Genomic DNA, 8,425 nt, shown 5'->3' on the forward strand with positions numbered 1-8,425 from the left:
CTGAACTTCCTTCATGGATTCAGTCAGGTAGGAAATTCTTCTCCAAGCATCAGTTCCATCCCTTTTCAATTCAGTAACCTTGGCTCTCGTCGAGTGCATGATGTCAACTTCACGCTCTAAATAGGAGGCGAGAGTTGCGAAAGCGTGCTCCATCGGGAGTGTTAGAGGTGTTAGTGTGTTGATGGATGAAGGACATCCCGGGAGAGGTAGTGGGGGAACTTGCTCACGATAAACAATCCGTTCGGTCAAACTTGGGTACCAATCCCAGTTACCGTTGCACTCGTAAATGTCTCCAGATGGGCGGTGCCTCTTCGATGCAGGGGCTGCTAGTGTTGAGACTACTCGAGGTGGTGATGAGTTAGGAAGCAGAGGTTCCTTTCATGGGGCGTGGGTCACCGGGTTGGATGATGATGATAGCGTTGACATCCCTATAGGATAAGTCGTGTATGGTTTACGCGCATATGAGTGAATGAGGAAAAAGAAGTAAAGAAAGTGAGTAGTCAAATATATATATCGTATATATATATATATATAAATACTTATATGCGGTGCGTAAGATCATAACCAATGGGTCGTTGAGGTTATAGTCTAGTATGAATGCAATTCTAGTTCGCTATAACCAATGGCTCTGATACCAATCTGTTACACTCTCAAAATCCACTAACGGAGTTTTACCGTCAGAGGGTGTGAACTAACAGGATCGGAATCATTAGTTATATCAAACACCATATTTAAAGTTTTCAAAAACAACCAAGACAAACGTGTCTTAAGTAAAAATGCGAAAGAGTAAATTGTAAAGCAAATAGTTGCGCCACACAGAGCGACTTAAAAACACAGTTTTCATGATAAACTCAAAAGAAGTTTAAAGCATAATCGTTTAGTGGATGCATGTTCTATACCGCTCGCCCGCCTTGGCTACCTGAGATAAACATACTAAAAGTGTCAACACATGGTTGATGAGTTCACAGGTTTACATAAATTAAACGTTGCGTTTTAGCATTACCAGATAGTGTTAAGTCAATTATATATCAATAGGTAGCTAACCTATCAAGCATGTATTACTAAGTGTTCGACACCGAAGCTGACTGTTTATACTATTTCCTTGCCACCATGTCAACCACGACCATGGTATATGTGTTAGCCAAAATTACACCCACTCGACCTATAGTCGTGTTAAGAGTTGGGTGGGGTTTGTCAAACCCAGTACTTACTCAAAGGTGACTCGCTATTATCCAAATATTAACCGGTTCGATGTTCAGAAGGACTTAGTTGGTTTGTTGCCACTTAGCCTTCCAAGTGATATACAATGAGTAACAAAATTTAAATCGTTGGAGTATGTTATCTCCCCCTAATAAAAGCGTTAAAAGAGTAAAAGGGTCGTGAAACTCACTGTTTGCGAAGATAACAAAAGAGCCGAGAAAAATGTGTGTCACAGAAAATCCTCACTAGTGCTCTAAAAAACGAGATTTTCTAAGTATTTGAACTACGAGTGAGTCCCTAGACTCGACACATAAAACTTATGCATGAGTTGTGTTCGTGTTACTTTGTGAAACAGGTGTGACTCGACAAACACGTTGGTGATTAGTTACATGTGTGAACAAGTATTAAGTTTTAAGGGTTACTATTGTACATTACTAGCAAACATTTTCCCACAAGGTCAAATAAGTCAAACACATAGCAAACATCGATCAACAATACACTTTTCATGTTAACATAAATAATTCAACAACTAATTGATCGAGGCAGAATTTAACCCGACAAAATTACTCTATTTAATAGATCATAACAAGTCAATAAAATCACCAAATATCATCACAGAAGCACAAGTGAGTTAGGTTTTTAAAATTATTTTTATTATATTTTTATCACATACGGTTTTCTCACAATGATCAAAACAATACAATAAACATACAGCAGTCATTATCATGCGCAACAGAACGTTATTTGTTATTCCCGTTACATGGCTAATCCAATTAATACAAGACCAATTTAGTCGGATTCCTAACTCATATTATTAACTTCCAGAAGTGGAATCAACTCAATTGGTCTTGTCGTTTGTGAGATACACTAATCTCAAAAAAGCCTACCAGCAGGCTTCCCGAATCAGACTTGCACAACAGATTTGTAAACTAATTAAAACTAACTTTCACGCGTCCAAAAATTACAAACTCAGACTCTTTAGAAACTAGACTCGACCTACTACCTCATAGAGTCAATAATCACTTCCAAACACTACATTAACATCGAGTTACATTCATTTAAACACGAATTTAAGAATCTGTCCAGCATCAGTTTTCATCAAAAACTCAATAAACTATTAACCTATGAACTAACAATCATGCATACAACCCTAGAATATCAATAAACAACATATTTAACATTTAGGGTTTATGATTATTATGTTTAATCATGCAACCAAGTTAATAGAATGGATTAAAGAAATGTTTAATTACCTAGTTAGCACTTTAATCCTTCGATCAAACTTGTAATCAACTTGTGTGTGTGTGTGTGCGCCTTATGGTTTCGGTCGATCAAGAGAAAGGGGGAGGGGGCAGCCGTCGATCAAGAGGAGGGAGGGAGAGGGAAGGGTTAGGGTTTATTGTTTAGTTTGTTTATATAATAATTAAATATATTATATGTTACAACTTGCACCCTCAATTTTCATTTAGTTAAATTCTAGCACAACTAGTTTACTTTCTTCATGAATTAATGTTATACATGTAAACACCAAGTAACACATAAACGTAACACATAAACGTAACACATAATTATCAAATACTTGTTTATGATATTTATTATTTGTTCACCAACGGTTTGAGTCGACTCGTGCGTGTTTTGGTTCCGAAAGACTACTTGTGTAATGATTGTCATGCGTCATTTAAACCCTAATTAAATGTAATGAGATATGCGTTAACTGGAATGACATAGTTCGTGTGATCTTGAGTTTGAATTAATGGAGTTCGGATTAATGGAGTTAACCTGAAATTGACGAGTGTCACATCATTCCCATGTTGAAAGAATTTTCGTCCTGAAAATTTGTGTCACGTCGCGATGGCTGTCTGAAAAGGCAAAAGTTTTCAGTTCGTCACATTTAATCAACCAAAAACGAGCTTAATGACCACCTTAGCTCAGATCTGGAAACCCCGAAGCTACCTAGACCATAAACGATCAAAACCCGATCAACCATAATGGTTAACGGGGGCTGGTGGCGCCGAAATCGAAGAAAAATCCCAATAACGCGTATACAAGAGCTGAGCTGAACTTATACGGTGTATAAGTATATACGCCGTTTATGTATAAGCAGCGTGTATGTATACCCGTAGCGCATAAGTAGTAAAACAACGCATATGTATGTAGCGCATATGTATGTATACCGTATAAGCCCATGAAACGTATATGTATTCTACAACGCGTCAGTGTATTGCAACGTGGAAGCATGGCAACGTGTATATGGTTATACGCCTTGTAAGTATAGAGCGTATATGTACATGCTTATACGCCGTGTATGGCTTATGCGCTGGGGAAGGCTGATACGCTGGACAACTTATACGCCCGAGGAGACTTACACGCTAATATGATTTTATAAAATAAACGAAAGATAACAGCGTAATACGTAAACAATAGATATGGACCTATGTGATATATGGACTAAAAATAAGCAAATAATTAATAATGAAAGATAACGTTTAAAATAAAGATTTGATTTGATTAAATAATTAAATTTCAGTTTTCTAATGAGGTTTTTAGTAAAGACTTATTAATGAAAATAGTGTTTTTCAAGCTGAGCTGGCAGCTTAACCCCAGCCAGCCAGGGGCTCTGCCCCTTAAACCCTGCTAGGCGTTGCCGCCCCTAGAACCCCGCTGCCAGGGGTGCTGCCCCCAGACCCCCGTAGCTAGGAGTTTCAATAACTTAGAAGTATGGTATAACTAGAAGTAGTTAATTGATAATATTATTAATACACAATTAGCCATGCACGTCAGTGTATTTCTTAACCAGCTTGTCATCTTAATGGACCAACATAAGGTTGCCAAACAGCCCACTTCATATGGTAATAAGTACGTAAATTTACAATATAGGTTGATGAATAAGAGATGTTTCACAATAGTTAATTTCGTTAACATAAATATTGTCTGTCCTTTACTAGAAGATGTGGAAGTAACGTTTATGGTCGCTTAAAATTAGGTAGTTAAGTTGTTATCGAACCCATTTTGAAAACATGCTAAGATTAGGAGGTTATCTCTTTTCTTTTCTTTTTTTTATTTGTAATATTTTATAAACTGACGTGGTTTCATCGCAACCAATTTTCCCATTTGAATCTTTTTTTTCTTAAACACAAATATATGGATATTATCTATTAAAAAATAATAATAAGCTTGAGAGTTGATGTTGGTTCCGGCGAGATTATTGGTTATTGCATACATAAACCATATCCATAACATCACTAATCATACTTAAAATTAGGTAGTTAAGTTGTTATCAAACCCGTTCTGAAAACAAGCCAAGTGATTCAAATGTTACCATTTTTCTTCTTCTTTTCTTATTTATTGTATTTGATAAACCGACATGGTTTCATCGTAACCACTTCTATAAAACAGGTATCATTGCTACGAAAATTTGAGAAGAAATATTTTGCGTCGGAATTTGCCACACATGTCTGACACATTTCCGACAGAAAACGAAACTTGATATTTTACGACAAAAACTAAAATGTCTCATACTTGTGTCGGAATTTCCGACACAAATCCGACAAAACAATTTAAATTTGTATTTTATTTATGTTAAAATACATTGCGTCCAAAGTGTGTCGGAATTTCCAACACAAAATTTTAATTTTGTAATTTTAGTTTTTTTGCATGTTTATCTAAATAAAAATACATGTCAGTAATGTGTCGAAATATCCGATGCAATTCCGCTCCACAATTTATTTTTATTTTTTTTTAATATGTTATTCCAAATAATACTATAGACAGTGTCGCAACTATGTCGGATTTTGTGACACATTTTCGATGTAACATCTCAATTTTGTATTTTGTTTTTTAATAAGATAAGTAAATGATAATTCAATACATTAATTAAATTAATATTGTAAATTCCGACTTATTTCCTAAGCAACTTTTATTTTATAGGGAATGCGCAACATATGTGTAGCAACTTCCTACGCATTTCTGACTGCTTGAATGTGTTTTTTGTTTAATAAGACCATCCGTAGTCCCGCGTTTCCGGCCACGTTTTGGTGTATAACGCTGGGGCACAACCCCCCCCCCCCCCCCCCCGCGTTTTGCCTCTTTTTGAACGTTGTATATATAACACGAGTATGTGGCACAAATATCAAAAAAAGAGTCGTTAGTTAGTTATGGAGGAGGAGGTGGTGGTGTAGCCATTGACGGTGGCCGGAGATGGTTTGACGGTGGCCGGAGATGATTTGACAGTAGCCTTTGTTGGTGGTGGTGACCGGTAAGGGTTTTGTTGGGTGGTGGTGATGTTGTGGTTGGATGTTGACGGCGAGTTGATGTTTTCCGGCGACTTTTCTGGCGATGGTTGATTTTCCGGCGATGGATGGAAGGGGAGGAATGTTGGTTGGTAGGGATGGATTGATTTTTAAAGTAATATTTATTTAATAAATATTATTATTATTTGATTAATTTAATAAAAAATAAAAAAAATTAATAGTGACTGGGCGCACGTGGCGCTTGACGCCTGGGGGTGGATAGTTATGACTACACCCTGTTTTTATAAAAAAACATAACTTTGACTAGACGCCACGTGGCGCATAATGCCTGGAGGTGAAGAGTTATGACTACTCATGGTCTAAGGCTTCAACGTTTGTTTTTTTTCTTCTATATTTTGTCTAACTTCATCATACGTGGGATACTTTCATTTTCCAAACTCATACCTATACTTACTATACATTTACGTGTATTAGTACCGGCTCAACCTTTTTGGAGGCATAAAGCGAATGTAAATTGGGACCTCTTTTATTACTTATTTTCGTTATTGCCTTGGCCTGCGAAAAAGTGTAATTTTTTGTATCGTATATGGTTGTGCGTATCAATAGAATACTTTAATTGGATTGTTAGACGTTTAAAATTGCTAACATTTTATAATTGATACAAAATACGGTTTATTATAATAACGATTTTCATCTGCAATGTAGCCATTGTAGCAGACACTTAAGTATTAGTGTAGTGGTTTTAAAAATCAAAGGTATTTGTTAACATAGATATGTTTATCTATCTATAATATATATGAATGTAGACATAAAAATCATACGTGTCGCGATGTGAACGCTCCTCCTTTTTTTGGAGTAACCAAATTTGCTTAATTTCTAAATGAAGACTTCTCATGCATTTGACCCGAATTCATGGATATGGGTCTTACCAAACCCGGATATTTCTTAAATGGGTTATAACATATTATTCTCACCAAATTATTGATGTAAAAACCATATAAAATAGGATATAATAAAAATTAATATCTTAATTATTTTAAAAAAGATATATATATATATATATATTATTTAAATTAAAAAACCAATTTAATTGTAAAAATAATAAACGGGTCTTGGGTCTCATCAAACCATAAGTATATTATTAACTTTCATAAATATTATTTATAATTAAAAAACCAATTTTATAGTAAAAAAAATAAACGGGTTTCGGGTCTCATCAAAACCATATAGCTTTTAACCGGGTTATAACATATCATTTATTTGTGAAACAATTTATCATCAAACCATAAGTATATTATTAACTTTCATACAATAAAAAAATATAAATTCAAAAAATAAATAAATATTATAACAAACAATATAAAATAGCACCCGTAATACATGGGATAAAAACTAGTTATATATAAAAGAACACAAAGGGGCTGAGGCTATCCATGGTATGGTAAAACTAAAAATGAGCATTTACACCAAAGGTGAAAAAAATTCTAAAAAAAAGGAAGATGATTCTGGATATTGATTTTGGAATAGTCACATCCCAAAAATAAGTAAAAAAAACATATTATTTCCGATGAAAATTCCATCTGTATAGGCTAAACATGTTTATTAATTCACAGCCCAAAATATAGAAGCCTAGATATATATGATTATTTATTTTTTAAATTTTGGGGCTTAAATGTTAGAAAATAGGTGGCCCAAAGCCTTTGCTTGGGCTGCCTTTACTATTGAGCCGACCCTGACACATATACATGTTTAACATTAAAGTTATACTTATATAATTATAGGAGGTAGTCTAAGTTAAAAGTTCTAACCCTGCACGCATACGTATGTGAATGTTACCAGGTCTAAGTTTGTGAAGTAATAATAAGTTTGAGTGTTAATATTGGTTCCGGCTAGATTGTTTGATTATTTGCATACATAAATGATAAACCATGTCCATAATATTCACTAATCATATTGGTTCCGTTATTTCAAGTTATATTTTAATCAATCAAATTTCCTAGTGACCTCTAGTTTAGGTCAAAGCGAGTTCCTTTTGTTCCGCTAGCTCCGGTACATAACCGGTTTTCGATGTTTCGATCAAACTATGAGCATCTCTAATTGTCAAATTAAAAAAGTTGTATAGTTGTTACTTGTTTTCATGTTATTTGTATGTATGGAATATAAGATATTGAGTTGGGGTTGCTTGATATCTGCAGGGTTGTTTTGGCACCTTTATCAAGACTAAGATCCTACAATTTCACAGCACAACCACACGCCATTTTGTATTACAAACAAAGAACAACAAAAGGAGGATTCTTAATCAGTGAAGCATCTGGGATTTCAGATACTGCTCAAGGGTAACTTCTTTTTTAGTACTGTTAATAAAATTAATTTAATGAAATCAAATTTATTAGAATTTAATTGTTTTTAAAATATAAAAGAGTGCCAAACACACCAGGGATTTGGATGAAAGAACATGTAGAAGCATGGAAACCAATTGTAGATGGTGTCCATGAGAACGGGGGAATCTTTTTTTGTCAGTTGTGGCACTCTGGAAGAGTTTCATATACTAGTAAGTACTTTGTACTAATAACTAATTCTACTTTTGTCCTTTTTACATCATTTTCATGCAAGTTACATCATTTAAATTAATTTTCTTTCCTATTTAATATGTTTATTTTCTAATAATTGCTAGTCCACGTGATTAATGTGAAACCTCAAAAACTTCATTTCTTTTTTTTTTTCTAATAAAGATTTTGGGTTCAATCCGGGAAAAGAGATATTCTTAATTCTGATGATTATTTTTTTCGGTGTAGGACTCATAGTTGGATAACTGTTTAAAACATAATAAAATTTAATAATAAAAAAATTATGATATGTGATTTTGTTTTTAAAATAAATTAGTTAAGTTAGACTTTATTATTTTCCCTTACTGGTATATGAAATTTAAAACTGTCTTATCATCAAGACATATAAAGTAACTAAACAAATCGTAT

This window comes from Bidens hawaiensis, unplaced genomic scaffold (genome assembly GCF_021521415.1).
Source record: "Bidens hawaiensis isolate Kalapana, Puna unplaced genomic scaffold, B.hawaiensis_p1.1 tig00058854_1, whole genome shotgun sequence".
NCBI classification, from domain to species: domain Eukaryota; kingdom Viridiplantae; phylum Streptophyta; class Magnoliopsida; order Asterales; family Asteraceae; genus Bidens; species Bidens hawaiensis.